General features: G+C 35.8%; 1 protein-coding gene across 1 annotated transcript in view; it reads right to left on the bottom strand.

Moving 5' to 3' along the window:
* Positions 1-21,108, bottom strand: part of LOC144372805 (transport and Golgi organization protein 1 homolog) — a 173,988-nt gene that overhangs the window by 56,703 nt on the left and 96,177 nt on the right. The window contains exon 8 of the mRNA XM_078036047.1: positions 4,848-4,967. The gene's annotated coding sequence lies outside the window, so the exon portion shown is untranslated. The remainder of the gene's footprint in view (positions 1-4,847; positions 4,968-21,108) is intronic.

The following is a 21,108-nucleotide window of genomic DNA, read 5'->3' as shown; positions in this document are numbered from 1 at the left end:
AAAACACAATCATAGAAGAAAACATTTACAATTCATGTAGTTAGAATATAACTACCTAGAATATACAAGCAATTCTTATTGTTCAATATGAAAAGACAAATGGCAAGAAATTAGAATAGACATTTCTCCAAAGAAAATATTCAAAAGCAAATAAGCAAATGAAAGTATACCCAGCACCATTAGGGAAATGTACAACCTCAGTGAGATACTACTTCACATCTATCAAGATGGTTATAATCAAAAAGATAATAATAAGTTGGCAAGGATGTGGATCAATGGGAGCCCTCACACACTACTGGTAGGAATAGACTACAGACCTAAATGTAGCAGCTAAACCTATACAACTTCTGGAAGAAAATATAAAAAGCTGCTTGGCAGAGGCTTTTAAAACTAACTAGCTCTCTCTGCCTCATGCTCTCTTTTTTCCTCTCTCTCCTCAAAAACTTTGTCTCATGCTGGGCGTGGTGGTGCATACCTGTAATACCAGTGGCTCAAAAGGCTGAGGCAGGGGGATTGCAAGTTCAAAGCCAGCCTCAGCAAAAGTGAGGCACTAAGCAACTCAGTGAGACCCTGTCTCTAAATAAAATACTAAATAGGACTGGGGATGTGGCTCAGTGGTGGTATGACCCTGAGTTCAATCCCCAGTACCAAAAACAACAACAACAACAAACTTTGTCTATTGTATATTCATTGTTATGGAAATGGAAAGGTAAGCTGACAGACTAGGAAAAAGTATTGGCAAAACATATCTCTCTCAAGAGAATGATATCTAGGATATACAAATGATTCTTATATCTTATTAATAAGAAAAATCACCCAATTTGAAAAGATGGGCAGAAGACTTTTTTTCTTCACCAAAGTAGACACAAATATGGTGAATGTGCACATGAAAGGATATCCAACATAAGTTGAAATGTAAATCAAAACTGCAATGTTATTACACATACAGTAGGATGGACAAAATTTAAGACTCATCATAACAAATGTTGACAAAGATGAAGACTATGGTATCTCTCTTAGAACTGCAGACTATAACATGTAGTATAAACAATGGCACAAACTGTTAGAAAACTGTTTGGCAGTTGCTTTAAAAATTAAATCACATCTGTCGAGATATTTACTCCAGAGAAATAAAAGCATACATCCACACTGAGACTTGTGCACAACTATTCATGGTGGTTTTATTTGTAATAGTCAAAAAATCCCCAATGTTGGACTGTGGGAACATGTCTGTCTTACATGCCTCAGAACCCTTATACTCATATTAACCATATAGTAGACATTTGATTACTAACTATTACATGAATGTAGAGATTGATTTTTTTACTGTTAATAGAGCTTCTCTTTTATTAAATATAACAGACAAAAGAAAATCACGTATAGCACAATGAATTATCACAAAGTAAACATATCCACTGAACCCTAACCCAGGTCAAGAAATTGGACATCAAATGCACTTTCATGAGCCCTTTCTCATTGCTCCCCTAATTATTCCCTCCACTCCCCCAGAGGTAGGCACTATTTTAACTTCTAATAACAAGGATTAGTTTTGGCTGTTTTGTTACTTTATACAGTGTAATCATACACATGTGTTCTTTGGTATGTGGCTTTTTTAGCTCCATATGTATTTTTATAAGATTTATCCAAGTTGTTGAATGTGAATGTACTTCTTATTTTCATTGCTTAATAATTTTCCACTGTATAAATATAACCTGGTTTACTTAAAAAAAAATCCCCAATGTATATCAATAGGAAAATAGATAATAAATTTTGGAAACATACTTAGCAAGAATAAAGAACTATTGATAATAGCAAAAACAGGGAGATTCTGAATGAAATAAACTAGACAAAAAGTAATATGTATTGAAAATTCTTTTTTTTTTTGTACTCCCTAGTACAAATATCCAGGGGTGCTCTACTGCTGAGCTACATCCCCAGCCCTTTTTATTTTATTTATTCATTTATTATTAATTTTTTTTTTGCTATCAGAGATGAAACTCTTGGGAACTAAACCACTGAGCCACATCCCCAGCCCTCTTTTGTATTTTATTTAGAGATAGGTCCCAATGAGTTACTCAGGGCTTCATTAAGTTGCTAAGGTTGGCTTTGAAATCCCAATTCTCCTGTTTCACAATTCTGAGCCACTGGGATTACAGATGTGTGCCACCATGCCCAGTTTAGTTTTTATTTTGAAACAGAGTCTGGCTCAGTTCCCCAAGTTTACCTCAAACTTGCGATCCTCCAGCCTCAGCCTCCTGAATATCTGGGATTACAGACTCTGCCACCACCTTCCAGCAGATTCAGTTATATTTAAAGGTAGAAAGTTATAAACCAGGTGAATCCTAGTAAAGGTCTTAGTAGAAAAATAAAATAATAGCACTATGCTTGGTCACAATATGGTAAGTCAGAAAATGACAAGAAATATCCATTTTCTGTGAGGTTGACCAGAACAGTATCATTTCTCAATGGATTTCAAAGGGTCTCCTTCCTTCTTTCCCCCCCGCCCGCCCACCTTTCTTTCTTTCCTTCCTTCCCGCCCTCCCTTCCTTCCTTCCTTCCTTCCTTCCTTCCTTCCTTCCTTCCTTCCTTCCTTCCTTCCTGAGTTTTGGCGTGTGTGTGTGTGTGTGTGTGTGTGTGTGTGTGTGTGTGTGTGTGTACATCATCCTCTGTGCCAATGTAAGAGATTTAGGCAATGGATCAACCTTTACACCTGTGCCGAAGGACCCCAATCTTGGATCTATTTCCAAGGGTGGAGGTGACTCTAGATCCTCATTATAATCTCGAGAATGGGAACTCCTAAATTATAAACAGGTCTTTCTTGGTAACACCAGTTTCCTCCTTGGTAAAAGTTAGTGTAGTGGGAGGGTGGCAAGGGCCCTACTCTGCCACAAAATAAATACTAAAATGTATTTTGGTACAAATTGTAAACACTAAAGAGTTAAAAGTAAGGGATGAGTCTTGGGATTTGAGCTAGACCTGGATAAGTACATAGGATTCAGATTCTAAAAAGAGAATAAAAGGCAAGTGAATTAAACAGCATAAAAGACTCAGCAGAAAGAAGTATGTTTAAAGGACAGTAAGGACACCTCATTTTGCTAAGAGGAAAGGATTCTATAAAGGATGACATATTTGTGTGCTTATGTCAGACTATGAAATTCCTTGAAAATCAAGCATAAGGATTTAGACTTAATAGAATAAAAATGCATAAAATATTAGACTTTAAGTAAAGGGATCATATAACTTAAGTGGAATTTAAACAAGTATCTTGTCCTTAAATCCAGGGAAGATGGAGGTTTAGGCTGGGCATGATGAGTAGGGCTGAGGCACTCCCCACAATTAAAAAGTCATGTCGAACTGTACTGTACTAATGGAAGTGAGTCATATACAAGGCAAGGTCTTCTGCCAGCATCTACTGTTTGTCTAGCCCTGACAAATATTATTCCACTTTCAACTGTACAAAGAAAGAAACTCAAACATCTGAAATTGCCACTAATATATGGCATGTATATGAGTTCCTGTTTCTGGTTCTGCCTAATTTACCTTGGCATTCTTTTCACGGAGGTCAAATATTTGGTGTGTTGAAATAAATGCAGAACAGACATTGGTGACTTGTGGCCTGCACATCTCAATTTCCACAGTGCACTGTTGGGCTTTATCCATTTAGTTTTCAGAAATATAAATTACTTCCTTACCAGAACAACAGCAGAAGTAAGGAATACAGCCAAAAGGATTGTAGTCAGAAGTCTAACTGTGTGACTATAGGCAAATCATTAACTTTTCTGAGTCTCAGATATTTCATCTATACAAATATGGGTCAAAGTTAAAATTTTATAATTCATTTTTAAAGAAGAAATAGAGATAATATATGAAAGATTGCCCATTTATGTGGTTTAAATAATTAAACAGCAAAATCCTGGCGGTTACAGCCAATATAGACAATTGACAAAGCAACAAAAGTCTTGGCAATAAATGCTTTCATTACTAAGGAGACATTTTTAGATAGTTCCTACTCTGGAAACTGTTCTCTTCTCACTGAAACAAAGTAAGGCTGATAACATCCTCCCAAAGTGTGCTTGGAAGATCACAAGCACCTCTTGGAGGAGACAGGGAGAGTGGAGGAGAAAATATGTTCTTCGGGATAACATATAGTCTACCAGAGCATACACCGAAGCAAAGCAAACCCTCCTGAATCTTCAGCATTTTAACTGATGCATGCAGTATAAAATTAGAAACAGGACCATAAACACTATTATGAAGACTATACTCAGTGGGGGACACTGAACAAACATATATGGGAAAGTAAGTTCTCTGTGATTAGTATGAAAGCTCAGTCTTACCCAAATCCACATGAAATTTGAAATGGTTTGGAATACATAAGAAGATCAGTGAATGACATCAAACCCAAATGATGAAATAGAGAATCTGAACATGATCTTTCTCTTATTTCTCACTGATCCCTTAGAACCACCAATAGAAATATAATATTAACTCTACATGTAAATTAAATTTTCTAGAAGTCATATTTTAAAAAATAAGACAGATGAGCTTCATTTAATAACACATTTTACATAATTCAATATATTTAAAATGTCATCCTTTTAACTTGTAATCAAAATAAAAATATAACTGTTATTTTACATTCTTCATAATAAGTCTTTGATATCTGACTTATGGCACATCTCAGTTCAAACTGGGCACATTTAAAGACAGTCGCAGCATAAGAAAGTAGGGATTGTAAATTAACACCAGGCCATATCATATACTTGCACTTATTTTAAAGAAAAGCCACGTTTAATAGTATGTTTTAGGTTTTAAAATATTTTTGGCCAACCTCTCTTGGTACTTACGCAGAAGTGAGAAAAGATGATTGAAGGTATCTCAACATCCCTCTTTTTTTTTCACTCAGAGGTTAAGATTTCTGTTGCAATAGCTAGGGATTGCATTGTCATTTTAGATGAATCTCAAGTCTATAATCAAAAAGTGTAAGTCATCATTAGGTTCCTATACTTGTCATTCTTTTATTATTTTTCATTGTTATCTTAAATATATTTACTTCTTGACAAACATAAAGAAATAAAGAATTATATTTAAATGGATAATAAAAAAATTTGACTGCATAAAATCCCTTTTCGTTTTAGGTAGACCTACTGGTACAAACAAGTCACCTGGGTGGTCTATTTTTCTTTGGTAACAGGGATTGAACTCAAGGGCTCTAGACCACTGAGTCACATCTCCAGCCCTATTTTGTATTTTATTTAGAGATAAGGTCTCACTGAATTGTTTAGGGCCTTACTTTTGCTGAAGCTGGCTTTGAACTCATGATCCTCCTGCCTCAGCCTCCAGAGCCACTGGGATTACAGGCATGCAGCACTGCACCCGGCACCTGCTCTGTTCTCTTACTTAACTGCAACTGTGTTTTCCTTGGTAGATTACTTCTTTGCACCAGGGTTTCTTGATAGAACTCTATTGGTACTTTGGTTTGGACTGTTCCTACTAGCTGAAGGTTATATACTATCTATGGGCCTGGCCAAAAAATGTTAGTAGTTTCCTCAGTGATGGTGAAACAACAACAAAATGCCCCCAGGCATTTCTAAACTTCTCTTGATAAGACTAGTATTACTCTCCCAGTTTGAGAGTCACTGCTTGAGAGTCACTTGCAGAGTTAGTTAAACTCTGATCATTTAACAAAGCACCTTTAGTTGTAAGTATCCTATGTTTTGTAGTTTGCAAGTATTCTGTATTTTGTAATTTCTCTTATCAGCTAAAAAGAAAGGATTATAAAATCAACATTTAAGGCCGGGCTTCATGATGCACATTGTAATCCCAGTGGCTCTGGAGGCTGAGGCAGGAGGATATTGAGTTCAAAGTCACCCTCAGCAATTTAGCAAGGCCTTAAGTAATTTATGGATTTCCTACGTCAAAATAAAGAAAAATGTAAAAAAAGGGCTGGTGATGTGGATCAGTGGTTAAGCACCTAGATTCAATCCCCTGTGCCCATCCTCCACAAATCAACATTTTAAAAACCAGAATCACTAAAACATCAAAGAAACTCAAAGGTCCTTGTAAACACAACTGACTTTGCTTCAAAGGATTTTTGCTTTTTGTTTTCCACTTCAAGTTAACACTACCTTTAAAAAAAAATCACATTTTTTAATTTATTTTTTTCTGACCTCTAAGAGGAATCTTACATTTTTCTACTTCCCTTTCCAAGACTATTCCCTCGTTTGCACTGTGTAATCTTGAATTTAAATCTGAATTAGTTGCATTGATTTTCCCTTGTGTTAATAGTCAAATTATAATACAATTTGAATTATTGAAATGCACATGGAGGGGTTTCTTTTCTTATTTTTAATGAAAACTCATATCTTTAAAATTAGCACCTAGGGGACTATAGGTGGAGACTTAATATGTAGAGTCATCAGCATGATAATTGTAATTAAATAAACACAAATCAGTTCATGATAGCTGATTTCATTTACTATTATAATCAGCTTTCTCCTCTATAAAACAGCACAATTAGTCCTAAATTGACATTCACTAATTGTATATTAGAGTTTCAAGGAAAACAATGAAGAGTTAGTGACTATCATAATGATTGAGATGTGTTTTGACATCAGTAATTATTATTATTTTTAAGATGGGGGTCTTGCTATTTTGCCTAACCTGATCTCCAACTCCTGGACTCAAGCAATCCTCCTGGCTTGGCCTTCTGAGTAGTTAGGACTACAAGTCACCATACCAGCCCAGTAATTATTGTTTAGTAGATCTCTTTCTGGACACTAAAATCACTACTAATATGATTGTATATGTTTGAAATTGGTTTTATGAGCAACATACAGATTTGATGCAATTCCCATCAAAATACCCACGAATTTGTGTGAATATACTTTGTATACAAAGAGAAATATGAAAAATTGTGCTCTATATATGTAATATAAATTGTAATGCACTCTGTTGTCATATATAAATTTAAAATAATAATAATAATAATAAATGTCATTTTTCCAGACCTAGAAAAAACAGTCCTGAAATCCATTTGGAAGAATAAAATATTCAGAATAGCCAAAACAATTCTAATTCAATAAGCAAGCTGGAGGCATCATCACAATACCTGACTTCAAATTATAGTACAAAGCTATTGAAATAACCACTGCATGGCTCTGTCATAAAACCAGATACATAGACCAATGGGAAAGAAGAGAAGACACAGAAAAAGATCCAACACAGTTAACAGTCATCTGATTCTTGACAAAGATGCCAAAAATATATTGGGAGAAAAGACAGGCTTTAAACAAATGGTGCCAGGAAAATTGGTTATCTATATGTAGACAAATAAGACTAGACCCTGTACAAACTTGAAAGAGATCAAAAGCCCAGGAATCAGACCAGAAACTATGCAAATCCTTGGAAGAAAATATAGGTTTGAGACTCCAGCATATAGGTACAGGCAATGACTTTCTTATTAGAACTCCTAAAGCTCAGAAAATAATGAAAAGTTAATAAACAGAATGGCATCAAATTAAAAAGCTTCTGCACAGCAAAGGAAACAATTAGTAACATGAAGAAAGAACCTACGGAATGGGAGAAAATATATTTGCTAACTACTCTTTTTTTTAAAAAAGAGAGAGAGACAATTTTTTAATATTTATTTTTTAGTTTTCGGCGGACACAACATCTTTGTTTGTATGTGGTGCTGAGGGTTGAACCTGCACTGCATGCATGCCAGGCGAGCGTGTTACCGCTTGAGCCACATCCCCAGCCCTGCTAACTACTCTTTGACACAGGATTAATATCCAGACTATATAAGAAACTTTAAAAAACTTAATACCAAAACCTCAAATAACCTAGCTTAATTGGGCAAATGAATTAAACAGATTCTTCTCAAAAGAAGAAATAAAAATGGACAACAAATCTATGAAAATGTTCAACATCATTAGCAATTAGGGAAATGCAAATCAAAACTACAGTGAGCTTTCATCTCACTCTAGTCAGAATAGCAGCCACCAAGAATATGAACAATATGGGGCTGGGGTTATGGCTCAACAGCAGATTGCTGGGGCTGGGGATGTGGCTCAGGTGGTAGCGCGCCCGTCTGGCATGCGCGCGGCCCAGGTTCGATCCTCAGCACCACATACAAACAAAGATGTTGTGTCTGCCGAAAACTAAGAAATAAAAAAAATGTTAAAATTCTCTCTCTCTCTCTCTCTCTCTCTCTCTCTCTCTCTCTCTCTTTCTCTCTCTCTCTCCCCTCCCTTAAAAACAAACAAACAAAAAAAACCCCAGCAGATTGCTTGTCTAGCACGTTTGAGGCCCTGGGTTCAATCCTCAGCACCACATTAAAAATAAATAAATAAAAATAAAGGTATTGTGTCCAACTACTTAAAAAAAAGAATATGAACAATAATAAATGCTAAAGAGAATGTGGAGAAGAAGGGACACTTTTTTCTCTGTTGATAGGATTGTAAATGATTATAACCACTATTGAAATCAGTATGGAGGTTCCTCAAAAGACTAGGCAGGAAACCACCATATAACCCAGCTATACAACTACTCAATGTTTATCCTAAAGAATTAAAGTCATAATACTAGAGTAGTACATGCATACCCATGTTTATAGCAGCACAATTCACAGTTGCCAAACTATGGAACCAAACTAGGTGCTTATCAAGGATGAATAAATAAAGAAAATGTGGCATATACACACAATGGAGCTTTATTCAGTCATAAAGATGAATTATGTCATTTGCTGGAAAACGGATGAAACTTGAGAACATTCTGTTACACAAAATAAGCTAAACTCATAAGATCAAGGGAGCATATGTTTTCTCTCGGATGTGGAAGCAAGAGAGGAAAAAGGAAAAGAAAGTGAATATCAAAAGGAGATCAGTAGAGTGTAGGAAAGGGACCAGGAGATGGAGGAGTGAAGGGAAAATACTGGGGAATGATATAGGCCAAACTGGAGTGTTATATTGTGCATGTGGAAATATGTAACAACAAATACTGCCATGATTTACAACTATAATGTATCAACAAAAAAATGGAAAAAATAAAAGAAAGCAAACAAAAGAACAGAATTGCTTTCATGTATGCATGTATGTATGTATGTATACAGCCTAGCCAAACATCTATTGTGAGCATAAACATTAATACTCTGGAACAGTGATGAGCCTGACACTGGTTTTTTTTAATTGTTCTCTTTATTCCTTTTTTCCCTCCCTCCCTCCCTCCCTTCCTTCCTTCTTTCATTCTTTCCCCTCTCTCTCTCTCTCTCTCCCTCCCTCTCTCTCCTCTCTCTTCTCTCCCCTCCCTCCCCCCCTCTCTCTTATTTCCCAGGCTGGCCTAAACTCCTAGGCTCAAGTAATCTTCCTGCCTCAGCTTTCTGAGTAGTTGTGACTGTTGGAGCACACCACGATGTCCAACAATAACACTTGCTTTTGTAAACAAAGTTTTATTAGAACACAGAAACTTATATTATTTACCCACAGTCTAGGCTGTTTTGTGCTACACTGGCACTTGAGTGGCAATGAAGACTTGCCTACAAAGTCTAATATATTTATTATCAGTCTCTTTTCAGGAAAAGTTTGTTGATCCCTGATTAGATTATAGATTAAAGTCAGCAGAATAAATACATAAACATTTCTTTTCTTACGACTAAAATTGGCTGTATGAAATGAGATAAATGATCTATTAATTGCCAAGATAAAAGTCTCTTCCCTATAGAAAGTGTGTATTCAGAACCAGAAATCTTGGCACTGTGTCATGTCAAATGTAGGAAAAAACCTGGCAGTTCATTTTGATGAGACTTAAGAAATTTCTTTTCCAGGGCATTTTGAGGTTTATCTAAACTTTGTAGATAATACAGGGAAGAACATTTTAATCTTCAAATAGATTATGTTCATTATTAGTTTGTAATCATTTCACAACTATCATATAATATTAAAGCATCATAAGAGACTGCCTATCATAATAGAAATTTTATGACTCTAGCCATTAACATGTATTTTTCTAGTTATTGTAGACTCATACTTTTAAGCTAGTGCTATTGGTAAAATATATGATTATTTAAGTCTGATTGTCTTACTAATTTTGACCAGTTTATTTTTCAGATATCCATTTTGGGTTTACTCTTTCAATTAATTTTTCGTTCCATGGACAATGAAATTGTTGTTGAGTATATAAGATGTTGCAGTTTCTATGTAAGTTGACCTAAGTGTCTCTACCACTATTGATGGGCAAAGATATAAGTAAGTTAGTATTTTTACTTGAAACTGTTATAGATCTAATGTACTTGATTTGTTTTCCTGACACAAAAGAGTATAAAACTAGAAAAACTAAACATTTTCAGGTATTAATTTCAGACATGACTGTAGGCCTGGTGCACAAAACACAATTAGGGAGATGAAGCTCAAGTAAGATGGTGGTCATACTGAGTTAAGGAGAAAATTATCAAAGTGCAAGATTATCATAGTGGTTGGAATTTTGTGGACAAGAATGTCTGAGCTATTTATGGTGGGTGCAATGTAATTATGTGTGTGTTAGAGAGAGAATACTAAAAGCCTGGAGGAAATTCATTTTTGATAGGAATGTACCAGATGAGACTCTTTAAGGCTTGGCAGAGTTTGACTGCTATAAAGGAGACTGAAGATGATGCTAAATGGCAATGTTGGAAGAAATGGTTTCCAGCAGAGTCAGGTTGCAACAGCTTCACTAATATATCAGGTACTTAATTAAGAGTTCAGGAATAAGCCTTAGCAAAAAGAACCACACACAAAAGAGTAAAGGGAAAATGGTAGACCTAAATTTGAAATCAAAATTGATTCATGCTGAAAATGTATGTGGCAGCCAGAAAGGAAAAAAGAAAAGAAAGGTGTGTGTGTGTGTGAAAGGAATCTGATGACAATCAAAGGGAGATCAGTAGAATAGAGGAAAGGGATCAGGGGAGAGAGGAAAGCAGGTAAAAGAGAAATACTCGAGAATGATATTGGCTAAGTTTTATCACTATATTGTACATATGTATGAAAACATAACAACAAATCCCACCATTATGTACAAGTATAATGCACCATGAAATATGGAAATAAAGAAAAATACCAAACCTAGTGAGGCGAGGTGGAATATGCTTATAATCCCAGTGACTCAGGTGGATGAAGCAAGAGGATCACGAGCTCAAAGCCAGCCTTAGTAAATCGAGGTGCTAAAGCAGCTCAGCAAGACCCTGTCTCTCAATAAAATACAAAACAGGTCTGGGGATGTGGCTCAGTAATTGAGTACCCTGAGTTCAATCTCTGGTACCAAATAATAATAATAATAATAATAATAATAATAATACCAAATCTAATATGATCAAAACAATTCACCAGTAATTAGCCTGCATGACACATAAAACAGAATATCCTTTATAGGAAGACAATATAATCCAGACTTCCTATGATGTATCATCTATAAATGACCAGAATATAATTTAAAATATTTTTTGGTACCATGGATTGAACCCAGGTGTGCTTAACCATTGAGCCACAACCTCAGCCCTTTTTTTGCATTTTATTTAGATACAGGGTCTCATTGAGTTGCTAAGTGCATCCCTTAGTTGCTGAGGCTAGCTTTGAACTCTTTTTTTTTAACAATTTCAATTTTTAATAATGGAAACATTTTGCTATACCAGAAAAAATTTCAGGGGAGAAAAATCTTCCCTATAAAAATAAACTCATCAAAATTATAAATATTATAACTTTTTTACTTCTTCAATATAAAATGCTCCCCTGCAATACCACCCCTTCATATAACACCTTTCCTGTACCATCACATTTTGAAGAGAAAACAGTATTACAGCAAAGCTCAGTTTTAATTTAACGTAACATTTGTAAAATGACTTTTTAAAATCTTTGGCCTTCAGAGCCTTTATTCTTATTTTACAACATTAAAAATGCTGCTGTAGTAACCAGTGTTTGGGAGAGAACATCACTCTTCTAGAACCATGAACAGACAGAATTTTAATACAGTAACTTCCAAATTGTAACTTGTAGTGCACATGACAGGGAGGTTTGGATAAACACAGAGGAGAATATGCCTGTTTCAGACAATCTACTACAAGTAAAAAAAAAAAAAAGAATTCACAGATACCCATCAGCTACTACTTCAGGTTCTAACAGTGTCATGAATCTGAGAAACAAATGCTTCACAAACTATAAGTTTACTGGGATGAGTAATTAAAAGACCAGGTGGTTGATAACAGTATATTCAAACCCAATCCACAGTCTGAATAGGAAAACCAGTATTAAAATCATGAAGGCATTCCCTGAACAACAAAGGCCAAGTGTTGGATGACAATGTCACTAAAACCTCATTGATGCACTAAAAAGAAGTTACATGCAAAATTAAACAATGTGTGCCATGCATAATTTATTAGCTTTGAACTCTTGATCCTCCTGCCTTAGCCTCCTGAGTCGATGGGATTATAGGCATGTAGAATATCATTAAATTTTGCCAGAATGCAAAGAAGATAGAAAAATGAGAACCACAAGAGAAAATGTTACATATAAAAAAAGTTCCGTGAGCTGACCCAGATGTTAGGATTAGCAGAAAAAAAATTTATAAAGTTTTTATAACTAATTTCAAGGAATTAAAGAAAAGCTTAATCATAATGAATAAGTAGATATGGGTGTCAACATATAAATGAAAAATTTCTTTTAAAAGAAATAAAGAGTATAGTATTTGAAATGAAAAATTCATGAAACAAATCTATCATCAGATTATATAGTGCAAAAACAGCAAAAAGTTAACTTGGAGATAGACCAATAAAAATTATCTGGTCTAAAAATCAGAAAGAAAAAAATAGAGACTTGGTTACTATCAGGACAAAGTGACCTAACATACATATAATTAGATTTCTAGAAGAATAGAGGCATAAATTATAAAGAAAAAATATTTAAGACAATGATGGCTAAAATTATCTCAAATTAACAAAAAAGATGTTAACAGATTTAGGAAACTCAGTGAATACTAAAGTTAGTTACAAAGCAAATCACATCTAGATGCATCAGAGTCAACTGTAAATAATCAATTAGGAAGAAAAAGGTCTTGAAGGCAATTAGAAAAAAGTGGTGTGTTACACATAGGTAAAAATGACTAAAATGATAGCTGACTTCTTATCAGAAATGAGAGATTAAAGTTAACGGAAAGGTTTAAGGTGCTAGAAGACAAAAACTGCTAATCCAGGATAAATACTCTTCAAAACTGAAAGCAGAATAGACATTTTTAAATAAATAAAAAGTAAGAAAATTCAATACCAATAGATCTCTACTATTAACAATGCTAAAAGAAACTCTTCAGGATAAAAGGAGATGATCCATCAGGTAGAAACAGATGCACTGTGTGTTTTAGTTCACTGTGTAATAAACTTAATGGTTTAAAATAAAAATTCTTTGTTATGTCTCCTTATTCTATGATTTGGCTTTACATAATTTTCTGATGGGTCCTTTGCTCTAGGTATTTATTAGTGCTTATGTGGTTTCCTTTAGCAGGGATTGTTTAACCAAAGGTAGAACTGACAAAATAGCTTTGTTTACATGTCTGCTAGCTCAACTGGTTGGGTCAGGCTTATCTCCTCAAATGCTTTTAGTCATTCAGTCATTCTAAAATTTTTTATTTGTTGATTAGATTTCTAGAGGATAAAAGTAGAAGGTATATACCTTCCCAAGGTGTTAGGTCTAGGATTGGCATGGCATCACTTTCACCAAAAATATATTTTGTTCATTAAAACAAGACAAAAGACCAGCCCAGACTCAGCGGGTGGGAAAATAGATATTACTTCATAATGAGAGAAGCAACTTGATACAGGAATGTGGAGAATTTGGGGTAGATATTTTTAAAGACAATGCACCATAAACAGAAATGAAAAGTACTAGAAATACTAAAATGTAGGTAAATATAAAAGGAAATATGTATACATATTTATTCTTTTAATTTCTTGGAAACATGACTAAGGTAAAAAACATAGGGTATACAGCTGTAATATGTATGACGACAAAGCACAAAGGACTTGGGGAGATGTGAGAAAGTATCACAATTTAAATTATGAAAACTGTGATAAATTAAAGAATGCATTTCATAATTCCTGGAAACATTGCTAAAACAATAATGAAAAGCAATAAAGCTAAAAGCTCATGGATAAATTAAATAAAATTTAATTTTTATTTAATGTAATTTTATTTAATTACATTAAATAAAAATATGAATAGAACGAAAACAAGAAATAGATAAAAATACATCATGAATAGTAAGCCAAGAAGAATGCAGAGGCTATACTAACATCAGATGAATTTAATTCAAGATAAAGAGTATTATAAGAGATAAGAAAGACATTTCATAATACCATAATGTGTTTTTAAGAACACAGAAACATGACACCATACAACCAAACATTTATATGCCCCAAATATATGAAAGCTGACAAATCTGAAGAGACAAATCTATACTTTGAATTTTTAACACCCTTTTAACAACTGATAGTAACACTATAAAAAAAAATCACTAATGATACACAATAGTCTGAACAAAACTATCAACCACCTTAACCTTATTGACATTGACTGACAATGCCCAACAACTCCAGAATATATATTCTTTTCTAGTCCTCATGGAAACTTGCAAGATAGGTTATATTCTTGGCAAAAAGTTTTAAATATTGAATTTCAGTTTGTTTGCTGATCACAGTAGAAATAAATGGGGTATTCTTTAATAAAACTGGTCATTAAATAAAAGCACTACAAATCATCAATAAACAGCGTTTTAGTTATCTATTGTTATATTTTTAAAAATTCCAAAATTTAGTGGCTTTAAAAAATAACCATTTGCCGGGAGTGGTGGTGCACACCTGTAATTCCAGTGGCTCAGGAGACTGAGGTAGGAGGATCGAGAGTTCAAAGCCAGCCTCAGTAATGGCGAGGCACTAAGCAACTCAGTGACACCCTGTCTCTAAATAAAATACAAAATAGGGCTAGGGATGTGGCTCAGTGGTCGAGAGCCTCTGAATTCAATCCCCACTACCAAACAAACAACCATTTTATTTCTCATACTTTTGTAAGTCAAGACTTTAACCAAGGTTCTGCTCCAGTGTCACCTAGGCTCACCCATACAGCACACGCCTGATTTAGACTACAAGGTCTGAGATGGCTTTGTATGTCCGGAACTAAGGTGCTGACTGTTGGCTTTATGTAGTCTCCCTTTCCATGTGGTCTTTCATATGTCAGGGGCTTTCTTCAAATAAACTCTCCCTCCAGCAAGATAGCCTGGGCTTCTTTACAGTGTGGCACAGGGTACCACAGAGAAGAAAAAATGAGTTTGTGCCTTTAAAGGATACAGTCAGTCCTTCCTCAAGTCTCAATCTTGGGTAGGATCTTGGTCTATGCATTTTAGGGGAATTTATAGTTGTATGACATTTTAATCTACATTACTATGTGAAATCTCTTTGTTTTTATGATTTCATTTTTGCTACATTGTTTCTTTTCCATACAATTAACTACAATATAGGATAATCTATTAACAATAATGTCTCTTCAATTGGTTGTGTGAAGCTTGCTCTATAATAATTTATATAGAAAGAACTTATGGGAATAATATTCTCTAAATGACAATTTCCTGATTTAAAAACATATAATTTGTAGCCAGTACAATAGTGCATGCCTATAATCCTAGCTACTCAGGAGGTTGACAAGTAGGAGAATGGTAAGTTTGAGGAGAGCCTGGGCAACTTGGTGAGACTCTGTCTCAAGAAAAATAAAAACAAAACAAACATTAATGACTGCAGATGTAGCTCAGTGGTAGAGCACTCCTCAGTTCAATCCTCAGTGCTGGGGGTTAAAAAAGGTCATTCATCAGCATACTAAGACACTCCTTAGAGAAAAGTAATTGCAAGAACATTGTTCTCCTTCCTTGGGATATGTTTTTTTTTTTTTTCTAGATTGGAATCTAGAAAGCCTTTTGTGTGCTTTGTGCTCTCATTATGGTTATGTGGCTTTTTAAATCTTGTTCATGCCATTGGATGTAATATCAGATTTTGGGTTTTTTTTGGTGGTGCTGGGGATTGAACCCAGAGCCTTGTGCGTGTGAGGCAAGTACTCTTCCAACTAAGCTATATCCCCAGCCCCAGTGGATTTTTTTTTTTTTTTTTGGAGGGGAATCTCTTCTCAACACATTTTGTGCCAGATTGTACTTGAGAAAGGGAAGTGATATGTACAGCATGGAACGATATTAGTTTCTGATTTTCCCACTTTTTAAAATCTTTTTAAAAAAATTATTTATTTTTAATTCTAATTTGTTATATATGACAGCAGAATGCATTATAATTCATATTACACATATGGTACACAATTTTTCATATCTCTGGTTGTATACAGAGTCACATCAGTTGTGTCTTTTTTTAAGAGAGAGAGAGAGGGGGGGAAGGGAGGAAGGGGAGAGAGAGATTTTTAAATATTTATTTTTTAGTTCTCGGCGGACACAACATCTTTTTTTGTATGTGGTGCTGAGCATCGAACCCGGGCTGCATGCATGCCAGGCAAGCGCACTACTGCTTGAGCCACATCCCCAGCCCCTAGTTGTGTCTTTATATGTGTACTTAGGGTAATGACGGTAATCTCATTCCACTGTCTTTTCTATCTACTATTTAGATGTATTTGAAAACTTTAAGAAAAATCAGAAATACTCTTTCCTATTTTCATGAAAGCATGAATTTTTAGCCATATAAAATCTGTCCTGATGGGTTTTGATTATATTTTTATACCTCATGAAAAGAGAAGAAATGTTCGCCAGGACAAGCCTCTAAACTGGAAGCTAATAGCCATGTTATCTTGTGTGCTCTCTTCCTCCACATCATCACTTAGGTTTGAGTGAGGCCAAGAACTAATGACACAAAGAACAGAAGGAACTTTTCTTGTGATTACTGTGTATTGTTTAAAGACAGCAAAGAATCAACTATTTGTAGCATTTTGAAAAATCCACATATAAATTTTTACTAGACTTTAAAATTTCTTCTTTGATACTCTGGTTCTACTCAAATGGTCCACTCTCAGAGGGAAAATTCAGAGAATCCTGGGAGAGTCATTATTTGTGAAGTCATAGTTATGAACAAAATCCTTTCTTGCAAAGACTTTCAAGCTGCCTCCCTTTAGCTTTCACTCATTAGTGCTGGTTGATACCTGATGCTATTAAAAAAAATCTGATCCTTATCTCACACATCCCTCTCACAAATATTGTAGAAGTACATTGTGATCCCACTAATCTTTGTCCATTGCCATCTTTCCCAGAATTCCCCAACTGTCTCTCATTTCACAGGGTTTAATCAACCTCCTTCCATCCTATTTCATATAAAGTAATCAACATTCCTTATAAAAGCTGACAGCACTTGGGTCCCCAGAACAATCCTTGTTGAGAAGGAAAAAAAGAAATTCATGACCAAATAGTAGAGAAGGCAGCCGAGTCACTTAAAAGCTAAAATTGTAATAAAAGAGAAAAGAATGATCAAGGAACCAATTAAAAGACTATTCATGTATTTTTCTCCTAAGAACCATCAGCCATGCTTCCGTTTGCACAGGGCGTTGGAAAGCGAAGCAAAATCCAAAGGACCACCAGGAAAAGTAACATCTTACTCCTCTAGTCCAGCTGCTGACCCCTCTCCACAATCTCTATTTGCAATGGAAATCTTACACCTTCTGGATGAGACAGAATGATGTAAATCGCTGGCCAAACAAATGGGAAGGCAGTAGCCTATTGTCAGTTCCTGGTTCACTTCCATTAACCAGTACCGGCTCAAGGGGAGGGCAACTCCATTTCCACCTTCAAAGGAGGAGTTGGGCGGGGCTAGGTTTTGCACATGCTCCCAAGGCAGGTTTCTGGGCATGCTCAGCTTACCATATAACTGTGCTTTTTAAAAAACTTGGCATTAAAGATAAAGCAACCTTACTTTATACTTAATTGTGAATGGGCTGCTCTAACTACTCCTCTTTTATATTCATTTGTTATTTTTAACCATGCTTTATGTCTTCACTCTGTTTCGAAGAGGCAGCTGGATCCCACAGGTCTAGACCCTCATCTGGGTCCTGCCAGAGGAACCATCTACCACAAAGAGAATCAAGACAGTCATCGAAGACAACATTCCAAATTTTTATCCAAGTAGAGAATCCAACAGTTAAACTGTCTGCAAAAATGTAACTTTTTTTGTAGGTAGACTGAGATATATAATTATCTTTCTGAAAACACTGCAATTTTATTTTGTTCTAGTAAATAAAGTCAATCTAGATGAGTACAGAAAAGGGTGGAAACTTGGTACTAAGGTAATCAAATATAACTTAAAAATATGACCACACACATCTATTTTTTCTCTCACCCGAAACAGCTAAAGGACAATACACAGATTTCTAAAAAGATATATGAGGCAATGGTAGATGAAACAGTGCACGAATTCTTTGGAAGATAAAAAGTGGATAAGAAGAGGACAACAGATTCAAAAGAGCTGTGGAACCCAAACACTGGTATCTAGCTGGGGCTGACTACAGGAACTGAAACCCTTTCAGTCCTCCAAAAACTCAGATGCACAAGCACAGGCACCACAGTATGGAGGAACTGAGAGGATCAGCACACCAAACACCAAGAGCACCATGTGCCCTCAGCTCCCTGTCTTTCCAATTTAAACCACCAATTTCACTGTAATGGTATAGGACTCGTCTTAGGATACAATGAGTTGTCCAGTGAAATCTTCAAATCTGACTCCCCCAGTGCAAGAGCTGGCTTGCCAACCAGTGCTGTTGGCATGAGGCCCAAAGGCCACCCACCTGTTCACAACAGAGCTGCCTGTCAGCTTTGGGGAATTTCACCAGCACGATGATCAGAGGACACCAGATGTTTCAGATAAACTGCTAACAAGAACGAGAGACTCCAAAACAAAACTTTTAAAAAGAGGAGGAAGAAGGAAAAGCAAATAGAGGAAAAAGAGATAATACAGTGGGCAGGGTAACACTTTCTGAAAAGATATAATAAATATCCTCCCTGAGATATATTTTAAAAAGCTATAATAAATGTCCTCGGGGAGGATATTATATCCTTGAAATGGGAATAGGATACGATTAAAACAACAAGCTGAGAACAAGAAAGAGTTCTTGAAGAATATAAATGTGATAGTATCATAACAAATTTTAAAGATAAAACACAAGAAAAGTCCAAGAACTGTGTTCTGTAAAATAATGCCAATTGCCTAGATTTTGAATTCTCCATATATTCCATAAAAACCACACCAGTCAACAAGGATAATGAAACCACCCCTAATCTAAGCCTACCACAAAATTAGGAGTCGGGAACTACTATAAACTTCCACTTGAGGTAAACAGAGAATGAACATCCCAAACCAGCTGAGCTCTGAAGCCCTCACTGGTCTGGGGAGGCAGACAGAGACTGCACAGGAGCAGGACAGTGGGGCTCTAGCAGTGCCAGACAGATGAAGTTCATCTTCCAGAATGAGGTCACCCCAGGATGACTGAGATTGGTAGTTCAGAGCAGTGGCTGCTTAGGAATTCAAAGGAAGGGCTGGAAGGAGACGCAGTCAGACATCTAGGGACGCTCTGCCCTCGGGTGAGAAAGGGGTAATGCAGACAGCCTTCGACGGTCTATGGCAGGGAGAAAGAGAGAAGCAATGGGAGAAAATTCAGAAGGACAAAACCAAAAGCCTCACCCAGCCCTTTCCCTACCAGTAAAGGAAGCACCCTACTGAAGCCACTGTGCTTCTCTGTATTGATGAGAGAAAGAACTCTTTTTTGTGGTGGGTGGGATGGGGTGGGGAGGGAGGTACTGGGAATTGAACTCAGGGGCATGAACTACTGAGCCACATCCCCAGCCCTATTTTGTATTTAATAGAGACAGGTTCTCACTGAGTGCCTCGCTTTTGCTGAGGCTGGCTTTGAACTCATGATCCTCAGCTTCTGGAGTCACCGGGATTACAGGTGTGCACCACTGTGCCAGGCTAGAAGGAACTCTTGAATTAAGAATCTCAGTAAGGGTGAAAGATCTATATAATGAAAATTACAGAACCTTAAAGAAAGAAATCAAAAAAAGACCTTAGAAGATAGAAAGATCTACCTTGCTCTTGGATAGGCAGAATTAATATTATCAAAATGACCATACTTCCAAAAGCACTATACAGATTTAATGCAATTCCAATCAAAATCCCAATGACATTCCTCATAGAAATAGAAAAACAATCATGAAATTCATCTGGAAAAATAAGAGACCCAGAATAGCTAAAGCAATCCTTAGCAAGAAGAGTGAAGCAGGGGGCATCACTATATCAGACCTTAAACTATACTACAGAGCAACAGTAACAAAAACAGCATGGTATTGGCACCAAAACAGACTGGTAGAGCAATGGTACAGAACAGAGGATACAGAGACTAACCCACAAAACTACAATTATCTTATATTAGACAAAGGTACCAAAAACATGCACTAGAGAAAAGATTGCATCTTCAACAAATGGTGCTGGGAGAACTGGAAATCCATATGCAACAAAATGAAATTAAACCCCTATCTCTCACCATGCACAGAACTCGAGTCAAAATGTATCAAGGACCTGGGAATAAAACCAGAGACTCTGCGTTTAATAGAAAAAAAAGTAGACCCTAATCTCCATCATGTGGGATTAGGCTCCAACTTCCTTAATAAGACTCTTTTGGTGCCAAAATTAAAATCAAGAATCAATAAATGGGATGGACTCAAACTAAAAAGTTTCTTTCTTCTCAGCAAAAGAAACAAATCTGTGAGGTGAATAGAAAGCCTACATCTTGGGAGCAAATCTTTACCCCTCACACATCAGATATAGCACTAATCTCTAGGGTATATAAAGAACCTCAAAAGCTAAACACCAAAAAAAAAAAAAAAAAACAAATAACCCAATCAATAAATGGGCCAAGGACCTGAACAGACACTTTTCAGAAGATAATATACAATCAGTCAACAAATACATGAAAAATGTTCATCATTACTAGCTATTAGAGAAGTGCAAATCAAAACCACTCTAAGATTTCATCTCACTCGTCAGAATGGCAGCTATTATGGATACAAACC

This window comes from Ictidomys tridecemlineatus, unplaced genomic scaffold, assembly GCF_052094955.1.
Source record: "Ictidomys tridecemlineatus isolate mIctTri1 unplaced genomic scaffold, mIctTri1.hap1 Scaffold_164, whole genome shotgun sequence".
NCBI lineage: Eukaryota > Metazoa > Chordata > Mammalia > Rodentia > Sciuridae > Ictidomys > Ictidomys tridecemlineatus.
Note: the sequence above shows the minus strand (reverse complement) of the source record. Positions and strands in the feature narration are given on the sequence as shown.